The sequence below is a fragment of the Hyaena hyaena genome, unplaced genomic scaffold (assembly GCF_003009895.1).
Source record: "Hyaena hyaena isolate Hyena2069 unplaced genomic scaffold, ASM300989v1 scaffold_154, whole genome shotgun sequence".
In the NCBI taxonomy this organism is placed as follows: domain Eukaryota; kingdom Metazoa; phylum Chordata; class Mammalia; order Carnivora; family Hyaenidae; genus Hyaena; species Hyaena hyaena.
Genome location: NW_024080786.1, coordinates 2,219,980 through 2,234,024, shown reverse-complemented (window position 1 = coordinate 2,234,024; position 14,045 = coordinate 2,219,980). Strand labels below are relative to the sequence as shown.

Genomic DNA, 14,045 nt, shown 5'->3' with positions numbered 1-14,045 from the left:
CCTAAATGTACTATGAGCTTAGGCCCTGTGCCTACTGTGCCTGATGATTAAGGGACCCGGGATTCTATTCCTTCCATCTGAGATGCTTCTAGTGCATATTTGCTGCACCACGGGAGGGTGCAAAATGTCCATTGGGAAGAACTACTGTGTCTTGCAGAGGAGATGGGACCCACTGAGTAAGATGAAGAGTGGATTATTCTCAATTTCCATCCCAGGGAGAAATAAATTGATGGCAATAGTTATTCTGCACTCATAGCGAAGAACTGCTCTGCACATCTGTATGTATAATCAACCCACTGTCTGGCTCCCTCAGCTGGAGTCGTATCTCCCATCTCCCCAGCTCCTGGCACCAGGGTCCTCTTTATTCTCATGCTCTTCCCCCAGCTCACTACCTCCCCTCAGGGAACCTGCCTTTAACAAAAGAAAAATAACTGATGCCTCTAGTCCCGAGGATGACACTGGTGATGTCAGATAGTAACGTCCAACCCAGTTATGCTGACCTGGTTCTTTTTTTCAAGATATTGTGCTATTGGAAAGTCTCAAGTAAACTTTGAACTTCCTGAAGAAAGAAATTCCAAGTAGAATAAAGGATAAATAAAGTATAAGAGAAAGCATGGTGTTTTCCTGGTACTCTGTCATAGAGCTTCTCTGATACTTTTACAGGAACCTGGTGGTAGCCGAAAAGACAGAGGAAGATAGCCGTGTTTTGTCTGAACACGTCTGTCTCTTTTTATGTTAACCCCGAGTTTCTCTATCTCCCTTCTCTTTGTTTCTTCTTGCAGTTTAATTCGGCTTAAGACTAAAGGGGACTGGTTCAGAGTTTTTGTCAAAGGGGATGAGGTATCTAAATTTACCAGTCTAGCCATCTAGACTTATCTCTGTCTTCCTCACCATCTGTCTGCATACCAAGTGCTTAAGAGGAAGAGGCTGGACAGATCTGCCATGTTTCATGTTCTTCGCATCACGACTTCCTTCTGCTGACATTCGTAACAGAAGATTATAGTCAGAAAAAGTCCCTACCCAACTTTTTGGGGGACAAGCCCACAATATTTTCCATTCCCCCTTTTAATTACATTTGCTCTGTGGTTTGGGTAAGCAGACCACATTGCTTGCTGCCTAAATTATTTTCCAACGACCCAATTGCTCCATCCCTGCATACACATCCCCACATCATCTCCTACATGTGTGCAGGCAAGCTGTCTTTTAGGACGTTGAATTATATCCTCTATCATGATCTATAATTACAGCATCAATGTCTCTACACCTTTTGTTACAAATATATGCTAATTATTTTTTCCTGTTTCAAGATTATTAAAGCAGTTCCTAGGCATTAAAGGATACTGTCAAGAGAGTCAATACTGAACAGAAGATTGGTTGGGGTAGAACAGAAGTTTCCGTAGATTAACTTAATAACTTTACACTTGCCATGATGCCTCTGAATATGTTTTTGACAGTTAGTAATTGGTGGATTTCCCCTACCTCCCTTTGAATTATTTTGTGAAATCAAATGGGTCATTATGAAGCCTAAATACTCAGTAATCTTATTTTATTTTATCATGTCAAAATTAGCTCCATTTGGAGATGTGCCCATTGTATATATCAGTACTTAGCAAATGTTTCACCCTGATGGAAAATTGCCTCTACTTTTGTCAAGAGCTCAAGATTATAATAAACGCCATGGTAATACAGAATGGCTAATGGGTCTGGAAAACCCAAGTCTTGGTCTGGAAGCGGGCCAAGGCTATCATGGATTTAAAAACAATGTGAAAAGAGGAAAAAGAGTAAAAATCGTTTTCTGAATCCAAGATACTGTGATTTCCCCCAAGACTCCATATTTTATGAGAGAAGCTAGACATAAAAGGGTTTTCTTAAGCCTGTTTGAGAATTTCTTCTCTTTCCTACTTTAGTTTCCCTTTGGCTTTTTCCATCTTTCAGTATGAATTATAGGTCTGGTTTCAATTTAAAATTTTGAACATGGGACCTGCCTGGGGTCTTAAAGATCTTAATTCTCAATTATAAGATCTATTTACCAAAATCACCCTATCTGATGACCCAGGAATGTGCAGGAAGACATGAGAAGGTATCGTGTTAAACTCAAAAATAAAATCTTGGTTAAAAGTCTCACGCTAGGAAGAATTCTGACTCTTTTGCCCATTGGTTCTTGGAAAGTTGGGTGAAGAAGTCACTTGTCTGTGGGAGCCATATTCATGATGCACTTAATGAAGATAAAAAAGCAGAGCCTCTCAGGGCTTTGCCAGAGTTAATTAGCACTCCCCATTATCTGATGTTTCATTACCTTCTAAAGTTTCTTATGAAAAGTCTCGCAAGAGGTGTTTTATGAACAAGTTGTAACTATTTTTATGGATTTTAGTGAGTTAGACCAGATTCATGACCCACAACCACTTTTGCCATTATGAGCAATATAGACTTTATTTTTTCCAGATTTTGTGCAATGAATATCAATTTTTCCCTCCTTTCAGTAGCACTTGAGAGTGACGTTTTAAGAGTTATTTTATGTGGTCCTTTACAACTGAAATGAAAATGAAAAGAAATTTTGAGATGTAAACTAACCTTTGTCCCCATTTGAAATCCTGGGAACTGGGAGTTCCCTTTTAGTGTTAAGTGCCTCGGGGGTGTGCGCAGAATGTGACAGGAGAATAGAAGAGGGTCACTCAAATCAGGGTTAGGGCTCAGGGAAGGCTTCCTGGAGGAGTGACAAAAGCTGAAGGTGAAAAATGTTGGCTACGTAAGAATGACAAATTGGACATGACACTCTGCATGTCTATTTTGGTCACCACTGTTTCTTCAGGGCTTAGCAGGAGACCCAATTGAGCATAGTAGGCTGTCAATAAATAATGGTGGTGTGACTGAGGGAAGGGCTATTAATGTGCTGTCCTTCCACCCAACATGCTTGCATTTAGCAGGAACTTAGCCCTATGCAAATGTTTTGGGCAGCAGCAGACTCTTGGGAAGAAGAGCTTCAAGGCAGATGGTGCCTCAGATTAAAAGCTCTTCTGTGGCTGCCTCCTCTGTCTTCAGCATCTGCATTACATCACTGGGACTATGGAAAGGAAAACCCAGGAAATAAATGCTAATGGTGATCGCCTAAACTCCCTTCACGAGTGGAATTTGGGCTCTCATCTGAGCTCACCAAGGGTACGTGGTGCTCTACAGAAGTGGCAGCAATCCTGAGGGGACAGCAGATGACCACTGGTCCAAAGGGAGCCTGGCTTCAACTCCAGGCCCGAGAAAAAGCTGCAGGAGAGAGTTTGGGCCAAACAAAAGTGAGCATTTGCTGGTTATGCTCATCAGGTAAGATACAGGCCAGATGGGATTTCCTCTGAGCGTCTCTCTGCACTGCCCTAAAGAGATAATGGGCTAATTTGCCACTTTCTCCTTGCCAAAATGTATGAGAAGCAGCCCTGCACATTAACACTGTCCTGTAAGCAGTAGGGAGAAATAACTCGCAGGGCATGGTGAGCGCCCTAACTTCGACTCTAGTATTTTTTATAGTCAATAATGTAGCAGAAAAATGAGTGGATAAAGATGTTTAATTTTTGAGTTTTGCTGAGGATGCTAGTAGCGTGGAAGCTTCTACCGCTGACCTTCTCTGACCACCCCGGACGACAGACGAGTACACAAACCGTTTCCAACATAGACTGTGCTCCAGTAGCTCTGTCACTGAAAATAATTTGATAACGGCTACGAAGTTTTTTCCAGCCAGAGCCCCCTGTCCTCTGCCTTCTACCACCTCCCAAACACACCTGGATGTCAGGAGGGTGACCGGGTGAGAGTACCTGGGAGCACAGTTGATGTGAAAGGCAACAAGATCTCTTGGCCACGTCCTGAAAGCAGAAGGAGATTGTGCCTCCAGAAAAGTATCAACATGCCTCTTTCCCCCCGTGAAAAACGCTTGAAAATTATTTTGATGCAAGGCTGCCACTGCAAAATATTTGCTCAATTATAGGAAAAGCATCCCTCTTGGCAGATGCATCCCCCTCCAGGACCCCTCCAGGCTTGGAAAGAGCATCTTGGGCTGGATTTCGTTCCCTACTTGTCCCCTTGCCTGGGAAGAGCCAGCACAACCGTAAATGGTGACCATAATCTAATGTACCCTTTATTTTTTTTTATTATTTTTTTAATGTTTTATTTATTTCTAGGAGAGAGAGAGACCGCGTGAGCAGGGGAAGGTCAGAGAGAGAGGGAGTCACAGACTGAAACAGGCTCCAGGCTCTGAGCTGGCAGTCAGCACAGAGCCCGACGCGGGGCTCGAACCCACGAACCGCGAGATCATGACCTAAGCGAAAGTCAGAGGCTTAACCGACTAAGCCACCCAGGCGCCCCTCTAATGTACCCTTTAAACAAGGCTTCTATTAGTACTGCAATTGGTGGCTGCAGACCTTGGGCAGGTTTGTTCTTGGCACTGAGCCATTCTTCTTCCCGCATCCCTTTTGTCTGTGCTCCTCTCTCTTCTCTCCACCTGCTACCTTCAAGCTGGACCTCCATTATCCAGATCTTCCCTCTTAGACTTCAAATTCTTCCTCCCACTTGGTGCTTTCATTAAAAATTACTCATCCTTAGGGCACCTGGGGGACTCAGTCGGTTAAGCATCCGACATCAGCTTAGGCCATGATCTCACGGTTCCTGAGTTCGAGCCCTGTGCTGACAACTCAGAGCCTGGAGCCTGCTTCAGATTCTGTGTCTCCCTCGCTCTCTGCCCCTCCTCCTCTCACTCTGTCTCTCTCACTCTCTCAAAAATAAATAAACATTAAAAAAAATTGCTCGTCCTCTGCTCCATTCCTCTAAGATCTTCTGAGGGGACAGAGCTTAATCTGTTTAATAAATTGGTGCTAAGTTGCTAATTGTTGATAACATATTACTATTCCAGATAGAACCTGGATGGGTCTTTGTATGTTGGGCCACAGGATTTACATTTTAGTAGAGATCTTTAGGGCATTAACCCCAAGGGAGATGGACACTGTGCATTTCATGCCTTATGGCATGGCCCATAGAAAGATCTTTTAGGCTGAGTTTTCTTGCGTTTCTCGGGCACTCTAGGTAGGCAGTATCGCTAGGCAAAAAGTGAATTCAGTTGATAACCCGAAGTGATATTCAGAAGTGTTGGGCAAACTGGAGATGCATATTCACAAACATTTCAAAAATTTTTAAATATTTTAAAAACATTAATGCCACTATTTTAACATTTTGTAGAATACAACTCTTACCTGCTCTCCATGTTGTACACTTTTCTTTTTCTTTCTTCTCAACGTTCTATAAATTTGCTATACTTATTTAAATTTATTGGTCTGTAAAATATATTTATTTGCATCCTTGTCCAGAAACAGCCAAAAAGTCTTGGAGTGGTTAGCTTTAGTCATAATTTGATCCAGGAGCTCATATTTTCAGGCCTCAGCTGCTCTTCTCCTCCTGCCCAATTGTTCAGTAACCTTCAATGACCCTTGACTTTTACCCTCTATATTTTTTAAAAACCTGTTTAAAACTTTAAAAAATGTATTAAAAATGTATTAAATGTATTTAAATTTTTTTTTTAATCTTTATATTTGAGAGAGACAGAGTGCAAGTCAGGGAGGAATGGAGAAAGAGGGAGACACAGAATCTGAAGCAGGCCCCGGGCTCTGAGCTGCCAGCACAGAGCCCCATGTGGGGCTTGAACTCACAGACTGAGAGATCACGACCTGAGCCGAAGTCGGATGCTTAACCAACCAAGCCACCAGGTGGCTGTAAAAATTTATTTTAATTTTTGAAAAATGTAATTGAGGTATGACTGACATATAGCATATTCATTTGAGGGGTACAACATAATGATTTGGTTGTATATATTGCAAAATGATCACCACTGTAAGTCTAGTTAACATCTGTCACCATTTATAATTACAATTTTTTTTCCCCTTGGGACAAGACCTTTTAAGATCTACTCTCTTAGCAACATTCAAATACACAGTACAGTAACATTAACTATAATCCCCATGCTGTATCTAATAGTACAAAATCTATTTTGAAATCATTTTAAATTGTGAAAGAGTTTCAAAAATCCTTCATGAAGTTCTTGAATATCCTTCATCCAGCTTCTAGTAATGTTAACTTCTTGGGCGGCAAAAGTACAATGATCAAAACTAAGACCTTAGCACTGATACAATCTAAATAAACTAAAAACTTTGAGTTTCACCAGTTTTTCCAGTTGAGGATCTCATGTCTTATTTAGATGTCACATATCCTTAGTCGCCTCCATTCTGTGACATTTCCTTAACCATTTTTGTCTCTATCGTAATGCTTTTAAAGAGTACTGACCAGTTAGTTTGTAAACACCACTCAATTTGAGTTTGATGTTTTCTTGTGATTAAACCGAGGTCATGCATTTGTGTTAAGAATACCTCAGAAATAATATATACTCTTTTCAGTCCATCATACTAGGGGTACATGATATCAGGATGTGATATTACTGGTAATGTTAATTTAACATGGTGTCAGCTAGGTTTCTCCAATGAAAAGTTAATGATATCTCCCTTTGTAATTAATAAATATCTTGGGGGAGATACTTTGAGACTACACAAATACCTTATTTTTCCTCAAACGTTCACCCATTAATTTTAGAAATCATCGATTGACTTTTGCCTGCCACAATTATTACAATACTATTCTAATAGTAATTTTCTAGTTCCCTCATTCCATCTATATTTATTAGCTGGAATTTTTCTGTAAAAAAACCTGTCTCTTCTCCATTGATGTATTTATTCAATTACTTATTGGCATCATATGAACTTATGGACATTTATTCTATAGATTACGATCCAATACTGTCATTATTTATTTTGTCTTTCAACTGGTTCATCTTTGGCTATTGGAAGCTCTTTCATGCCCTTTGATATGCTTCCATCATTACTAATTTTTTATCTTTTTGTGTTTATTCAATTTGAGAGAGAGAAAGGGAGAGACAGAGAATGCATGAGGGAGAGGGGCAGAGAGAGAGAGGGAGACACAGAATCCAAAACAGACTCCAGGCTCTGAACTCTCAGCACAAAGCTCCATGCAGGGCTTGAACTCATGAATCATGAGATTGTGACCTGAGCCGAAGACAGATACTTAACCGATTGAGCCACCCAGGCGCCTCACTTCCATAATTATTTTTGAGCCCTTCCTTACTTTCTAGCGCCTTGAGATGCTACCGACTCATATTCTGTTTTCTCTATTGCAGTCCCGGGATTGATCATGTCTCCAAGAAACCGTGGTTCCTTTTGTTGGAGAATGGTACTTGGAGCCCAAGGTCTGGGCGCTTAGGTATGCTTATCACTCCTGGGTGTCATTGTATCTAGGCCTTCTCAGAAGACAAAACTAGGAAATACACTAACTCATGCTTCCACATATGTTTATTTTTGAGTATATCAGAAATCAATCCATCTATTTGGGTACGTATTTTATTTATTTGTTTGTTTGTGTGTTTATCCACCACCTATCTGTCTATCTATTTTGAGAGAGAGCATGAGCAAGAGAGGAACACAGAAAGAGAGGGAGAGAGAGAACCCCAAGCATGCTGTATGCATGATCTTACCGACCATAGGCCTGAGCCAAAATCAAGAGTCTGATGTTTAACTGACTGAGCCAAACAGGTGTCCCCATTTGGGGACATATCTAAAAACCACAAATTCATACTAGTACCTCTAATTTCAATCCAAAATGTTAGGGTTCATTTAACTGGCTTTCTTCCCTTGTTTTCTTAAATAAGTTTATTTTTTAAAAAATATTAAAAAAAGGTTTTTTTGAGAAAGAAAAGGAATGTGCATTCATGCACAAGTAGGAGAAGGGCAGAGAGAAGAGGAGGGAGAGAGAGAATCCCAAGCAGGCTCCACACTCAGTGCAAAGCCCAACTTGGGGCTCGATCCCACAACCCTGGGATCATGACTTGAGCTGAAATTAAGAGTCAAATGCTCAACTGACTGAGCCACCCAGGCACCCCCTTTCTTTCCTTATTTTTAACTTCTTTCTCTGACAGTGAGAAAACGACTCTCATTGTCTACAATATATTTACCCATTTTCTCAAGCCTGGTATAAACATATAAAGTTGTGACCAAATTGCTTCCTTCTCTTTCCTCGGAGTTCCAGAAAAAGCTCCAAGACAGGTGCTTACCAGGCTGGGTTCTGTGTTCATCCGTGATCCATTTGCTGCAGCCAGGGGAGTGGATCAACCTGACTAGTCAGGCCTGGGATACATGTCCACTCCTGAGACGGTGGTGGGGGTGGTGGTGACTGTCCCACCTAAACCACGAGGATTAGTGTAGATGAGGGGTGGTTCCTGGAAAATTAGAGTCCAATTATCAGAAGACAGGGAAATGATTCTGGGCAGGTTAAAACCACACATGTTCTCTGCTCCATCAAGTGGGACAATAGTATAGCAATGTCAATACTGAGAGGTGTCAAGGTGGAGGAGTGAAGTATAGAAATACTTGCATCGATGCCAATGACTGCAAAAAGGTGAGTTTGGTTTTTTTTAAGTATGTACAGTTGATAAGAACAGGAATATTGCTCCAATTTAACAAGAGTTATTGCCAGGCTTGTAGGCTTGACCTACTTTAAGAAGAAAGAAAGAGATTAACATGATGTTCTTTGGCCAATTTCATGCAGAAATTCTACAAAATGGCTGCTAGGTTCTGCCTAATTCCAACAGGCTCCTCTACCCAAGATTTGGGCAGCTGCCTCAAGGACACCCCATGAGATTGGAGGGGCCAGTCAAGCCCTCTTGAATTGCTGACTGCACATTTTGAGATCACTTTTTTTAAAAAATATTTTTTTAATGTTTGTTTATTTTTGAGAGACAAAGACAGAGCATGAGCAGGGGAGGGGGAGAGAAAGAGACAGACACACAGAATCTGCAGCAGGCTCCAGGCTCCGGGCTGTCAGCACAGAGCCCGACACAAGGCTCGAATCCACCAACCGTGAGATCATGACCTAAGCGAAAGTCGAACGCTTAACTGACTAAGCCACCCAGGCGCCCCCGGAGATCACATTTTTTAATGTTACTTATCAACGGCTACAACTTAAAGCTGCTATCCAGTAGAAAAACTTCAAAATTCAAAATTCTTTGCAAAGTTGGAAAGCCACAGAAACATTTAAGTATGATGTAGAGTCGTTTGTGTTTTTTAAATGTTTTTATTTTTGAGAGCAAAAGAGAAAGAAGGTGAACAGGGGAGGGGCACAGAGAGAGGGGGAGACAAAGAATCCAAAGCAGGCTCCAGGCTCTGAGCTGTCAGCACAAAGCCCAATGCAGGGCTGGAACTCACAGACCACAGGATCATGACCTGAGCCAAAGTCAGACACTTAATCAACCGAGCCACCCAGGCGCCCCTGTTTTGTTTTGTTTTTTAAAGGTACAGAGTTGGTGACTGCTATTTAGTCTTGTGATGTGAATTCTAAATCACTCCTTCAGGCCAGACCTCTTTGGGTTTGCTTGCTCTGGTCTCCAGTGCTGAAAAGAAACCAGTGCCTGTCCTGACTTTGAGAGAAAGTTCCAGGGACAAACATGGGGCTCTGTTAGCCTCATTGTAGGCAGCAGTAATATTTTCCTTGGTGTGCTTGGTAACGAGGCTGCTCCCTCTTTTCCTGCCTTTTGTCTTATTAATACTTCACTTGTGCAGAAACTTCCTTAATGAAACAGTGCATTTCATTAATCTAGCATTCGGCTAAAAATCACATCTTAACAAGATTTTGTATCTCTCAGCCTGTTTAAAAAGTCAACTGCCGGGGCGCCTGGGTGGCTTAGTCAGTTAAGCGTCCCACTTTCGCTTAGGTCATGATCTTGCGGTTCGTGGGTTCGAGCCCCGCGTCGGACTCTGTGCTGACTGTCAGCTCGGAGCCTGGAGCCTATTTCAGAGTCTGTGTCTCTCTCTCTCTCTGATCCTCCCCTGCTCACGCTGTCTCTCTCTCTCTTTCCTAGAAATAAATAAAAATATTTAAAAAAAAAAAAAGTCAACTGCCTCTTTAAAGGGGCTTGGCCCTTTTTCTCCTCTGCGTTGTTAGAATGTGTCCCATAGAATACAACAGTTTTTATGCAGCAACTCAGTGGTTTAATCACAATGCAAAAACAACATCGCTAATCTGAACGATCTACATGGATGACAACTCATTAAAATAACTATCAATTAACAACATAATTGTCATTTATCCGTTGCCAACATTAAAATAGGCAATTGTTACTTTTATGAGGCTTTTGTGCTTTCCCCCCACTCCCCTTCACAGAGCATGGATATAGGGCAGGGACCTGGGTTGAAAACTTGAAACTGATGACCAAGTTACTTGTTGTTTTAATCATTGGATCATCTTTCTTATGGTTGTTCTGAAGTAAAATGGTGGTGCTAGTCATAAAATTTCACGCCAGGCTTGGCAGGTCGATCTTGCTTGGGTTCTGAAGTCTCTATAGCATCAAATGCGTTGCCAGGTCCATATTCTGTCTAATTAGGGGCTATTATAGACAGAGCATGACATGTAAGTTCTCTCCCATTTTGTTCCAACAAGATCATGTCAAAGAAAACCCAGCCTCTATACGAAGGCAGAGTCTGCTTTGGCCAGTGCAGCTGAAAAGAACTTAGCCGGCAGCCTCAGGATAATGACCTCCGTGTTTTCCTCTCTACGCTATTGCAACATAGAGACCTGAGCCGCTATAAGTGAGTGGGCAAAAATAGAAGACAAGAATCAGGGTTCGGTGGAGAAGGGCACTGTGAAGATCACAAGTACCGTGACCACCGTATGAGTTGCCTATCTCTCTGTCTCTTAGAAGACAGGTGGAGGGTAGAATTAGGTTCCTGGTCATGCAAGAACCCCTTCAGGAAGAGCTGCCTAAAGTAAGATTCCAACCTGTGTTTGGGCACAAATCACTTCGTGGTAAAGTGATTTCTAGCGAAGCCACAGAAGTAGCTAGAATAAAAAATTAGGACATACATCCAACCCGTGCTTTTGCATTGGGCCAGTTCATCCACACATCATCACCTGGTACTTCTCCATTTGAAGACAGAAGTTTGACTTGGAACTTGCAACAAGCATTCACTCCCTTCCTGGGGGCCCCCACAGGGGAATGGAGAAACATGCTTTTGAGCCAGATCCCAGGTATTGGAATAGCAGCACTTGGAGCTACTGCCAGGGGGTATCCAGGCTCCTTTGTTGGGTCTTTAATTTCTTACCTCTAAAATGATGAGAAGCATTCCTCTTTGTAGGGTTGTTTAGAGGATTCAGTGCCCTGGTGGTGCTTACAATGGCCAGTTGCTATTAAAGAGATAGCGACAAAGACACTTTTGCTGACCTACAAATATTTAAGTATGAAGTAGCTTTGCTTCTTTGATCTTAATGAAAGGGACTTTAAATTCTTAAAAATTAAAAAAAAATCATCAATGAGTGATTACATTTTAGAGCTCACTTTTGAAATTCAGTGGGCTATTATTATTATTATTACTATGCATAATAACTTCATTAGTCGTCAGCTCCTGAATCAAGCTTTTCTGTATAGTTGGATAGGCGCTGTTGGTAAGCGAGCCAGTTTTGCAAACAGACTGTGACATGTACAGGTGGAATTGAATAACAGTATAGCAAATATCCTTTGTCTTCCCCTCGTGGGTGCATCATTTGATTGTTTATAGTATAGCCAGCATTCCAAAGACAGCAAGAACTCTTTTTTATCCCAATTTAACAATTGTGTTTTGAAGAAGATATGGCTCTGCTTTTTATGCTCCTTGGCTTAGGGTTGTGTGTGTGTGTGTGGGGGGGGGGGACATTTTATGTGCCAAAGAACAAGTTTTCCATTTATGGAATATTTTGCATATTTTTCTTCTCTAAATGTTTCCCTTCAGCCAGCCCATTGTCAGGCTTGGCACTGACGACCCTCGTGATTCTCGCCGCATGCGTGCTTCTCCAGCTGTGTGGGAAATGCACTTTACCTTGTGGCTCCACCCTTCAAAGGTTATGTTTGCCGCACGGAAGAACAGTTCACTCTGCCAATCGGGAACGTCTCATTGCATCCCCTTTCCACGCCATCTGTCTGACCTGGACCCATTCCAAACACTACGGCTTTGCTGGCAGAATGGTCTTCCTGCTACAGAAGTTTTGTAATCTGCTAATTGACAGGGTAAGGAAAATTTGTATTTGGGTTACAGCTGAAAAGTTGGATGTTTCTTTGATGGAGCTTTAAATACTGACATATGCTGCATTGGTTTTTGATTTTAGGCATCCCATTTGTGCATGATCACGCACTCTCCCCTGTGTTCTCTGCCTCATTGAGAATATGGCATCCTTCAGAGAAGAACACCGATGTGGTCTACCAGAGAATTATCCTCTACTTGGTTTACTCATTAAGCAATGATTTTATTATTATTATCTCTTTGTAGTATGAGACAGATGGCAAAGCAGGAGTTTGCTTTATGGAACGAGATGCGGTGTTGGGCACGGCAAATCACCTGAATGGTTAATATCTTCAGTCATCATTCTGTCTAATGAACGCCTTTGCTTTCATACAAGGCCTGGTCCTACACTCAACTCTTAATTTAAGAGCAAAGTGGTCGTCAATCCTCTTTTTGGGCCCATAGGCTAAGGGTAGAAGAATCCTGGAGAAGGAAATATCTTTAAAATCACGATGTTCAAGTTCACACTTGGAGTCATCCTTCTCTTGAAATTGTGCTTTTAAATCTTAGTGTGAGCAAACCCCATGTCACCAAGTGTGGTTGTGTGTGGAATGATCAGACCCGTGTCCCTAAAGCACGATCCACTCTACACAGGAGCTACAGACACATGTTGGGGATAGTCCACGAGTGGGGGGTGATGCTGAGGCTCTGGCCTCCATAGGCCCCTCTCTCAGCTGTACCCCTCGCCCAGCGCCAAGCAACGCTCAGCATGAGGAAAGATGAGAACGAAAGAGAGTTTCTTCCCTACCTTTGAAAACTTCAAAGACGTTCCCAATCTGGTTCTGATGATCCATGTCTCAGTGCAAAGCAAACATAAAGATCTAAAACCTGTGCACTGATCAGAAATCGTTTTTGGAAATTCGGGTTTAATCCCATGAGCCAAATGATCACTACCAACAGCGATCAGGGAAAACCAAAGTCCACAGCAAATTTTCATTTGGCAAATGCATAAAATGTTCAAAAGAGCAGAGGTCTCATTTACATTCCTTCCTCTCATATGGGATTTTCTTCTATATTAGTAATTAAAGGGTGCAGGCTATAGAGTGCAACTATATCACATAATAGCCATCGGGGACACACTAACAACTTCCTTGAAGTAACGCACACTAGGGTGTTTATGGTTCAGTGTCACATAGACTCTCTTTGATCTAAATTAGGATTCATTGGCAAACTCACAATAGGCTCCACATGTACCCCTCTCAACCTCTTTCTTTTAATCATGGAAATTAGAGATGGAAAATACCCATTAAGTCACTTAGTCCACTTCCCTGCCAGGGTGAAATTGTTGCCTGTGATACACTGGTAGTGCTTGGTCCAGCTTAAATTTAAACGTCTCAGGGGGACATACAGCCTCTTGATTTTATAGTTTTCCTTTTCACTTACAGTTCAGAGAGGGGAAAAATCTACAACAGAGGAAGAGATCCCCTCCCCTCCTGAGGGAGGCACTGGAGTTAATGCTGGTGGGTGAGGGAATGTCAGCCTTGTGGAAACCACACCTTTCGCTGTGGCAATTTCATTACTTGTAAGGCACACAGTTAAATTCAACCCCCGCCCCCAACATGTTTTACTCCTCAGCTCAGTGAAACTATCCAGCTTCCGGGACTTTTCCTGCAAGCTCAAGCCAGCAAGCGTCCCTGGTTCAGTGGGAGAGGTGAGGCCCGGGGAGGGAGAGCCTGTCTACTTTTCGGTCTCTGGCTGATTTGTTATAAGCTGCACAGGATCTCCTGTGATGTCACTGGCACAGTGTGAGCTCATGAACGGAACACTGCCTATGTTATTCTGGTGAGTGACCCATTAGGGTATTTTTATACTTTGAACATTTGGCATCTGAAAGATGAGAAATGTGCATCGTTGCACAATGAATTCTGT

At 42.1% G+C, this 14,045-nt stretch overlaps 2 long non-coding RNA genes across 2 annotated transcripts; both read right to left on the bottom strand.

The window, feature by feature from the left end:
- Positions 1 to 3,533: 3,533 nt before the first annotated feature.
- On the bottom strand, positions 3,534 to 3,938 carry LOC120236422. Its single transcript, XR_005529675.1, has 2 exons — positions 3,798 to 3,938; positions 3,534 to 3,681 (listed from the first exon to the last, which is right to left on the bottom strand). It is a non-coding gene; the product is annotated as an uncharacterized LOC120236422 (long non-coding RNA).
- Positions 3,939 to 5,310: 1,372 nt separating this feature from the next.
- LOC120236421 lies at positions 5,311 to 13,738 on the bottom strand. Its single transcript, XR_005529674.1, has 4 exons — positions 12,925 to 13,738; positions 11,187 to 11,268; positions 8,144 to 8,308; positions 5,311 to 5,500 (listed from the first exon to the last, which is right to left on the bottom strand). It is a non-coding gene; the product is annotated as an uncharacterized LOC120236421 (long non-coding RNA).
- Between the last annotated feature and the right edge of the window lie 307 nt (positions 13,739 to 14,045).